The sequence below is a fragment of the Lissotriton vulgaris genome, chromosome 3_2 (genome assembly GCF_964263255.1).
Source record: "Lissotriton vulgaris chromosome 3_2, aLisVul1.2, whole genome shotgun sequence".
In the NCBI taxonomy this organism is placed as follows: Eukaryota; Metazoa; Chordata; class Amphibia; order Caudata; family Salamandridae; genus Lissotriton; species Lissotriton vulgaris.
In genome coordinates, this window is record NC_141690.1 from 287,673,996 (window position 1) to 287,684,430 (window position 10,435).

Below are 10,435 nucleotides of genomic sequence, written 5' to 3' on the forward strand. Positions count from 1 at the left end.
AAAGCATTGTAGCTGTAAGATAACTTTGGTGGTAAATACACTTGCTGGCGAGATCTGTGTGCAGTCTAGTTACAGGCCGGCCTCACTCATACAAAGTATAAAGAGACAGAGTTAAATGTGATGTCCCAGCTGCAAAGTGAAGCATTCACCATGCAGGTCACAGATTTGTATTTTACGTAGGAAGCTCACAAGTTACTGCTTTCATTGCATACATTCTTGAGTGAGATAGGTCTCAGGTTACCACCTGCTTAATGAATTATGAACCATCTTTAAGGAATTGCATGGATGGTAACTGCAAGGTATAAGTTTAGAAACAGTGCTTTTTGCTCAGTATTTCATTATTCAAATTTTTCACAAAAGTGTTCCTTTAGTAATAAAGACGCATTAGTAGTAATTGCTTTTATACACTGTTATTAGTTTAATTACTCGTGTAGATAATGCATCTAGCATTCAGATAGTGGATGTGAAGCTCTTACATTCAGGGATTGGAAAATTCAAACCCTGCCTTCAGTCATCTTTTAAGGACTTGTGTGCACACATGTCACTTTTTCCTCCTGTAAGGCACCGTGTGCAACCTCATGTATTTTGTTTGCTCACAATTGTCACTTTTGCCTCTTGTAACTTAACGTTTGCTTTTGTAATTTGTTCACTTGTAATTTTCTCCTCATGTTTCATTACTGTTCCTATTGTGAAGCGCTCTGACGCCTTTGGGTAAAGTCTGCGCTATATGAAAACGCATAAATAAATAGAAGACCAGAAGACCCTGTCCGGCCCCACCATTCAGCCTCCTAGGCTAGTCCTGACCCAGGCGGTGCATTGTGCTTGCAGTTGCACACGGCCGACTTCCTGATTCATTGCTCAAGGCAGGGAGCAGGCCAGGCCTTTCCTTGAACTCGTCACTTCACTTGCAGGTGGTTCACTTCACAGTTAGTTCACTTCATACGTATACTATGAACTGCTTTGGGTGAAATATGCCTGCTTTGCTGGCCGGTCTTCATCCTGCTGCCTTATTGCCCATCTTGGCAGTGGCAGCTTTTATGTCCCTGTGCTTTTGGCTGTGGATTTGTGTCTCTGCTGACTTGTGATTTGTTATTTTGGTAATTCCCTCGGTTGGGGCCCTGAACTCAGCGCCCTACTAAAGAAACCTACAGCGGACCCCACCGAACTCAAGAATTACCGCCCCATCTCGCTCCTCCCGTTCCCAGCCAAAGTCATCGAGAAGACCGTCAACAAACAGCGGGCCGCCTTCCTCGAGACGAATGGATCCCTCGACCCCTCTCAGTCTGGCTTCCGAGCCAACCACAGCACCGAGACCGCCCTCATCGCTGCCACCGATGACATCCGAGCCCTGATGGACAACGGAGAAACAGCGGCCCTCATCCTCCTAGACCTCTCCGCGGCATTCAACACTGTCTGCCACCGCACCCTAGTGCAGCGCCTCTGCAACGTCGGAATCCAGGAGAAGGCACTGGAATGGATCATCTCCTTCCTCGACGGAAGAACACAGAGAGTCCGTCTACCACCGTACAAGTCAGAGGCCACCAAAGTCATCTGCGGCGTCCCTCAAGGATCCTCGCTGAGCCCCACCCTCTTCAACGTCTACATGAGCCCCCTCGCGGCCATCGCACGCTAACACAACCTCAACATCATCTCCTACGCTGACGACACCCAGCTGATCCTCTCCCTGACCAACGACCCCGCCGCCGCCAGAGCCAACCTTCACGAAGGGATGAAAGACGTAGCCGAGTGGATGACGACCAGCCGCCTGAAACTGAACTCAGACAAGACGGAAGTCCTCATCCTGGGTTCCTCGCCCTCCGCCTGGGACGACTCCTGTTGGCCCCCCGCCCTGGGCAGCGCACCCAAACCGACAGACCACGCACGCAACCTGGGCTTCATCCTGGACTCCTCCCTCACCATGACCAGACAAGTCAACGCCGTCTCCTCGTCATGCTTCAACATCCTGCGCATGCTACGGAAGATCTTCCGGTGGATCCCCACCGAGACCAGGAAGACGGTCACCCAGGCCCTCGTCACCAGCCGACTGGACTACGGCAACACCCTCTACGCCGGAACCACCGCCAAGCTCCAGAAGAGACTCCAGCGGATCCAGAACGCCTCAGCCAGACTCATCCTCGACATCCCACGACACAGCCACATCTCCGGACATCTGAGAGACCTGCATTGGCTCCCCGTCAACAAAAGAATCACCTTCCGCCTCCTCACCCACGCACACACAGCCCTACACGATCAAGGCCCGAGCTACCTCAACAACCGCATCAACTTCTACGCTCCCAAACGACATCTCCGATCAGCCAGCCACGCCCTCACCGCCGTCCCCCGCATCCGAAGAACGACAACAGGAGGAAGGTCCTTCTCCTACCTGGCCGCCAAGACCTGGAACTCCCTCCCGACCGACCTGCGCCTGACCCAAGACCACCTCTCCTTCAGGAAGAAGCTCAAGACCTGGCTATTCGAGCAGTAGCAGCACTCCCCCCCCCAAGCGCCTTGAGACCCTCCGGGTAAGTGGTGCGCTCTATAAATGTCTATGATTGATTGATTGATTGCTTCTCTGGGTACACTGGCTGTGCCATTTCTCTTTTGGGTTTCTGGTCTGTTGGAGGTAAAATCGGCGTTATGGGGTTACCAGTTAGAAAATAGAGCATTCATGCTGCGCCTTTCCATTAAAGTCTTATAGTCTGAATTCAGCACCTGAGCATAATAGGACGGAATGTATGAAGCTCTGTGGTTATACTGAATAAGCAGCTACCTATGTTATGCCATCTATTAATGTAATAACTGCACTTTCACAATTGCTTTATTAACCTTCCTGCTTTCTCAAATTTGCTGGAAAATGCACGATTTTTCCTCTTTTTTTCAAAATTTTCTTGGGGGGGGGGGTAATCCCCCCAAGCCCCCCTTTTGGGGTTCGGGCTCGCTCGCTGCGGTCGCTCGTTACGGTGCTGTATGCAAATCACTTTGCGCCCCACCACTTTTAAATGTCACCCACCGCCCCCGGCGTAGGGCTGAAGGGACAGGAACCAACGGAGTACCCGGGGATTGTGGGCTTGATTTCTGCTCATCCACTGTAACGAGGAGTGGTTTGTAGGTAGGATGAATGGCCTGCCCTCCAGGTAGTAATGTAGTTTGTCTATAGTCCATTTTATCGCTAGACATTCCCGCTCTATGGTGGAATACCTACTCTCACGGGGATATAGTTTCCTGCTTACATACAATACAGGATGTTCCAGCCCATCTACCCCTACTTGTGATAGTACAGCCCCTATTCCAACGTTGGAAGCATCAGTGGCTAGTATAAAGGGTTTATTGAAGTCCGGCGAGACTAGGACTGGAGCGGTAGCTCAAAAGCATGTGTTGATTCCTGCGAGCGGTGCGACAGTTCTCAAGGTTTTCGGTCTTTTTGTAGGAGGTCTTTCAGGGGAGCGGCTACTTACGCAAATCTCGGAATGCACCTCCGATAGTAGCCGATCAATCCCAAGAAGGCTCTCAGGTCTCTTTTATTAAATGGGAACGGGATCTCCTCAATGGCTTTTACCTTCTCGCTTTGAGGGGCTATGGTACCTTCTCCCAGGACGTATCCTAAGTAATTGACACTGGTGAATACCGCTCGTGACTTTTTAGCATTGATATGCAATCCGGCCTGTCTTAAAGCTGTTAGGGTGATCTGTATGTGGTCTAGATGTTCTTTCCACGTACAACTGTATATTACTATGTCGTCCAAGTAGGCCGAACTAAAGGAAGGGTATGGTTGTAGGACTGTATTCATAAGGCGTTGGAACGTTGCCGTGGCACCATGGAGTCCGAAGGGCAGTACCGTGAACTCAAACAGTCCATCATCGGTAATAAAGGCTGTTTTCTTCCTGTCTTCCTGTGATACGGTCCCGCTGTTCTCCCCGCCAGGACTGGGCCCTCTCAAACACGTACCGCCATCCTTTCCGCCGGGACTGAAACCCCTCAGACACTTCCCTGTGTCAAGAACGAGGCCCGGAGTAGTAACCATGACAATTAGACCCCCGCCCTTCTCTGTCTTGCAGGAACCAACCGGAGACCAGCGCCAACAGGAAGTACAACCCTCCGACCCCGGAAGTCCCTCCCCCGTGGCAGCGCCAGAACAAGAAAAAACCGAGAGCAGACACCAGAACGCCGTCGGAGCATCGTGGCAGGACACTCCGACTGGAGCAGAAGAAGGAGAGCAGGCGAACGCAGATGAAGACGTGTGGACCGAAGATTGGTGGAGTCCCCAGGAGGTGGCTGAAGAGCGGCCGTAACTCACTGGAGAGTTGCTGCGGACCGTGTGAGTACCCTATTAATTTGTCTTCAGAGATCGCAAGGGGCTTGCTGTAAATATCCTGTAAATAACTCCCCAAGACACAAGCGACGTGTTACTTGCACTGTAAAATACTTGTACAGCACCTCCACTGTGTAGAGAGCCCTCCCCCTCATGACCCTATTAGACACTCTTACTTCGTACCGTTCCTCTTTTCCCCAACCCCGATACCTCCCTTCCTCACGATCTCTTCTCCATTCCTCACTACCCGGGTGACGGTGAATGATACAGTTACTCCCTGAAGCCCAAACAGGACTAACGGTCCCCTTTTCTTTTCTCTTATTGCCCTACGAGGATCCTCCCCGATACCGGACCCGCCACCTGACTTCCGAAGAACGGAACCCGGACGAAAGACCCGAAGAGGACCCGGACATCTTCCCTTGGAACCCTTTTTCTTGTGATTTGTTTTTTGCCTTGTGTGGAATAAAACACCAGCATAGCCCACTATATCCAGCCTCCTTTCCTGCTTTTCCAGCCTGCAGCACACCCACAATCACATCTGGTGTCAGAAGTGGGATCTGCTGGAAGCATGGAGGCTGTCGTGAAAAGAATGGCGGAGTCCCAGGAACAATTGGGAAAGATGATGGAACAATTCCTGAAGACCGCGGAGGACGATAGGGGTCAGTTGCACGATGTCCTTAAGGGTCAAGGGGTCGTCCACGAACAAGCCATGGGAAAATTGACGGACGCCCTCGGACAGCAGAGGCCAATGACCTCTCTCCCTTCCGTGGTCCTGCAGAGGTACGTACCGGGGGATGACCCGGATTACTTCTTCACGAATTTCGAAAGACTAGCCCAAGCCGCTAATTGGCCGGTAGAACAATGGGGCCAATACCTTTTAACCGGCGACTTGCAAGCCGCTAATCAACAGGCCAACATACAGGGCAACACACCGTATCCGGATATAAAGAAATGCATTTTGGAGCGTCTAGGTATAGACGACGATACCTACAGGGTGAAGTTGAGACAGGCCAAGGAGGGGCCCCAAGAAAATCCTAGGGCCCTCTCCTTTAGGATCAAGGATCTTGCGAATAGGTGGCTCAGACCAGAAGCCTCCTCGAAGGAAGATATTCTTGGAAAAATATACCTGGAACAGTTCTTGAATTCCCTACACCCGGCCACCCAGCGTTAGGTGAGACAACACTCCCATCTCACATTGGACACAGCCGTCGAAACTGCCTGTGCCTACAGCCGAGCACAAGAACTCCAGCGCGGCAAGGAGGAACATCCTCATAGGCCCCACAACGTGACAGCCACTCGGCCACCCCGACCGCTTTTACCCCGAAGGCCAGAGCCTTCTCCACTCTTACCCTCACCTGTCCTGTATCGGCCTCCTAATCCCGGACCCCAGTGTTATTCCTGCGGCGGTTTTGGACACATAGCCCGCGTGTGCCCACAGAAGGAGGAGCTGATGGAGATCGGCCTAGTTCGGAACTATGTCTGCACCACTCCAGGGACTGCACCCCCCCCCCGTTTCACTGCCCTGTGTCTATCGATGGACAAAGAGTCTTGGCCCTAGCCAACACCGGGTGCCGTCAAAGCGTTCTCAGACCCCAAGACTTGGCCCTCCCTGTTTGTTCCCCTACTGGAATGGTAGCCATCCAATGTGTCCATGGGGACACCAAATGTTACCCAACTATCCAGGTGCGAGTGCAACACCCCAGGGACCCAGGAACCAGCCTTACGGTCGGTCTCGTGCCTGCACTACCAGAACAAGTCATATTAGGGAGCGACTACTCCGGACTGCCTATGCTCCTCCACGACACCACTGACTCCCTGGCCCAGTGGTGGAAAGAGGCTCCTTATTCCCAGGGTCTGTCGTCCCCGGATCCCAAACCTCACAAGTCCAAAAGAGAAAGGAAAAAAAAGACTACACCAGTGCGTATCCAGCCATTATTGAGGAACACCCATGGCAGACAGACAGGGAATTCAGGGCGGCACAACAAGAGGACCCACTCCTACAGGAAACATGGGGAAGGGCCCTAGAAAACGAGGATCCCTTGCAAGTAGGTCCCTACTTTTACAAGAAAAACGGGTTGCTATACCGAAAAGGGGGGGGTACAACAGATCCCACAGTTATTGATCCTCGGTCCTTTCCAAGACAAAGTCCTCTTCCTAGCACACAGCCACCTTTTAGGAGGTCATTTTGGTGATGAAAAGACCAGTCAGGCGGTCCTTGAAAAATTCTATTGGCCCGGCGTGCACCAGCGGATTAAAACCTACTGCCGCGAATGCACGGTCTGTCAAAAGCATAGTCGATATCGGCCCCCTAGGGTACCGCTACAACCCCTCCCCATCATCGACGTCCCGTTTAGCAGAATAGGGATGGACATCATAGGACCCCTCTTGCCCTCACGAAGCGGGTGTCGCTATGCGTTAGTCATAGTAGACTATGCCACTCGCTGCCCTGAAACCATACCCTTGTGTAAACCCACTGCTCAGAATATCGCCAAAGCCCTTATCTCTATATTTTCCCGGGTAGGGTTTCCCTGGGAAATTCTGACCAATCAGGGCACGCCTTTTGTTTCGGCTCTCATGAAACAAGTCTGTTCCCAATTAGGGATAAAACAAATTAGGAAGTCAGCGTACCATTCGCAAACCGGCGGTTTGGTTGAACGCTATAACGCCACATTAAAGCAAACCCTGAAGAAACTATTGGGTCTAGAAGCAAAACGGTGGGAAGAAATGCTACTGCTAGCTCTATTCGCCATCCGTGTAAGACTCAGATTAGCACTGGCTATTCCCCCTACGAGTGGCTGTATGGTCGCCCCCCTCGTACCCTATTAGACATGGCTCAGGAGGCCTGGGAAGCGGAACCAGATCACACAAGTCCGCTCCCAGAATACATAGAAAACCTGAAAACCCACCTGTCGGTGATTCGGGACATAGTCAGACAGAACCTAGTGAGTGCCCAAACCACCCAAAAGAGACAGTACGACAAGGACACTAGAACCCGTGTTTTCGCCATCGGCGACCTAGTCCTCCTGAGGATGCCCTCTTCTGACCAGAAGCTCCTGGGACAATGGTAAGGACCCTACGCCATCCGACGACAGGTGACCCCGGTTACCTATGAGGTGGAACTGGACCCCACTCGGGGTATTCCCCAGATATACCATGTAAACCTCCTAAAAAAATGTGAAGGACCCCGTCCTTTACTGTCCGGATCCTGTGTTAGGGGGCACTGAGCGCTAGAGGGCACAGCCGCCACAAAACTACATTGCCCAGCAGCGCTAGCGCCATGCGCGACGTGATCGGAACACTTCCGGGTCACGTGATCACAGACCATATCTGCAAGGTGTTCGGGCAAGACGCTGCCGATTATTTTGTGCTCAGGAGGCTGGTGTTTGGAGAATCAGAGTTGTTGGCGACTGGTAAGGGTGCCTGTGGCACCACCATCGAAGTACTTGATTAACTCTTCGTTTCAGCGCGTTTTGTGGGTTCAACAGACGGCGCTTTCCTTTTGTTTTGCACGAGATCGTGCTTTAACTAACATTGAAATCCTGGTACTGTTCAAGTTGTGGTGAGCAGTGCAGACAAGGGGGAGCTTGCCCTTGGTCCTGGAATTTTGTCACAAGCTTTCCAAGTTGGTATCTGGGGGACAAGGAGTGCATTATACCGTCCCGGATTGTACTGTTATTCCTGACTTCTTTGGTGATTATCAACTCGAAGAAGCTTTGGGTGATTTATATTCTTCATGTTCCTTTGGTGGAGAGTGAAGTAACTTTCAAATTAACATTGGGTGATTACATGGAGGAATCGTGTTACTTGCTGAGAAATATGCAAAATGCCTGGTTCAAGCTGTGATGTTCCTGAACTACATGCTGTTCTCTTTTCTTTACAGGGGTTGTGTATGAATTAAGAGAGGCGTCTATATTAGACAGGTAGTTGTTATTTCTATGTTTCAAGGTGGACATTATAGAATATATATATATAGCACAACCTGATACCCCTCATTGTTGTTACAGCCTCCCGAAGTTAGAAGACTTCTGATACACAACTCCTATGTGAATACTCATTTATTTTTCTTTACAGGTTAGTGCTAGTTCCAAAATTGTGTAGACATTGTCATCAGAAAGAACGCTGAGAGTGGTTAGTAATTGATTGTTCTTTTCTCTCTCCTTGTGTCTTCAAAGGTCTCCCTCCCCGCTGTTCCCATCCTTTCCTTCCTGGCTACATCCATCTTTTTCCCTCGCTTAACCATCCTTTAGTCTGCGTAATATATATATAGCAGATTTGGGGCGGTTTAGAGATGGATACTATTTAAGCATCGAACCAACCCTGAGGATTCGACTGGTCGCAGAACAGAATAATCGGCCCACGAATATCCTATCCTCGTGGTTGGGTCGATCTTGAATACCATGGCCACTATGGATGATGTGTTGGCTGCTCTAGCTTTGGTACAGGTAGAACTAGCAGCATCGCGCAATGAAACGGCTGCATTACAAGCCAAGGTGGATAGGATGCAACGCAATCCTTTTGATGCAGGGAGCTCGTCTCAAACGTCCTCTAATGCCATGGTAGTGGAAATCCCCACCCCAATACCTTTAGCGCCCCCTGAGAAATTTACGGGCGACACACATAAGGTACAAGTATTTATGTCACAAGTGCTATTACATTTCAATTGCAAACCTAAAGTATTTGCCACCAACCAAGCCAGAGTGTCCTTCCTCATATCATATTTGGCAGGTGACGCCGCACAATGGGCAGTCCCATTAGTGAGAAATGAGGATAACCTACTAAATGATTGGAACGCTTTCAAGACCGAATTTGAAAAGACATTTGATAGGCGAGCTGATACTTATGCTGCGGATAGGGAGCTGATAGTCATTAAACAAGGAACTAAAGATTTATTGTCATATGTGAACACATTCCGAAGGTTGGTCACAGAAACTCGATGGCCAGAAGAGAAACAATCGGCAGTCTTTTATCAAGGACTCAGAGAGGAATTGAAAGACTTGATCGCCCAAGTAGATCCGCAACCTCAGACATGTACAGCGTTAATCGAACTTACTATGAGATTGGATCAGAGAATGAGAGAACGCAAAGGTGAACATGTCAGAAAGGATAGATATCCCATACATTTTGTCAAGCCGAGGATGTCGGAAGCAGGAACAGCATCTTCAGAACCTATGGAAATAGGAACAGTGAGAGCTGCATTAACCGGAGAAGAAAGGGAACATAGAAGAAGGAATGGATTATGTCTTTATTGTGGAAAAAAGGGACATTACCTTCGTGAATGCCCTGTGAAACCCAAATTTGGACGTTCCAAATTTAATACTACAGCCACTCCGGTACAGAATCAGAAGGTGGAGTCGGGAAACTAAAGAGCTGGCGACGTCAAGAAGGGGAGTCGTCAAGCAAGTTAGGTATCCCTTCATTACAGAAGAACAACTGTGGGTCTAAAGAACACTTCTTTATTGAGCTTCTCATATATGTGGACAACAGATCTTATACCATTAGAGCCATGGTAGATTCCGGAGCAACCGGGTGTTTCATGGACATCGGAGAGGCAGAACGATTGAACATACCATTGGAGGAGAAGATGGAGCCCGAAATAGTGCTTGCAGTAGACGGTAAACAATTGGAAGCAGGGCCCATTCGGCAAGGCACACAATCATGTGTAGTCGAGTGTTTACCCGGCCATCAGGAGCATTTATCTTTCAACATAATTTCTGCTCCGTCGTATGGTGTAATCTTGGGTTTACCCTGGTTGACTTTACACAACCCAGACATCGATTGGGAAAAGAAGACACTGGTTCTGTCTTCGGAGTATTGTGCTATGCACTGTTGGACATCATCTGAATCATGCACCAGGAATACGCTCCACATTGCCACGGCTGCAGAGAAAGATACTGAACTGCCTTCATGTTATGAACAATATCAAGATGTTTTTTGTGATCAGAAAGCAGAGACGCTTCCACCACACAGACCCTACGATTGTAGGATAGATCTTCATCTTGGATCAGTTGTACCATGTGGTCGGATATACGCGCTCACTGAGCCAGAAAATATCCACTTACGGGAATATTTGGATAAATACTTAGAATTGGGGTTCATTCGGCCTTCAGCATCTCCAGCAGCCTCGCC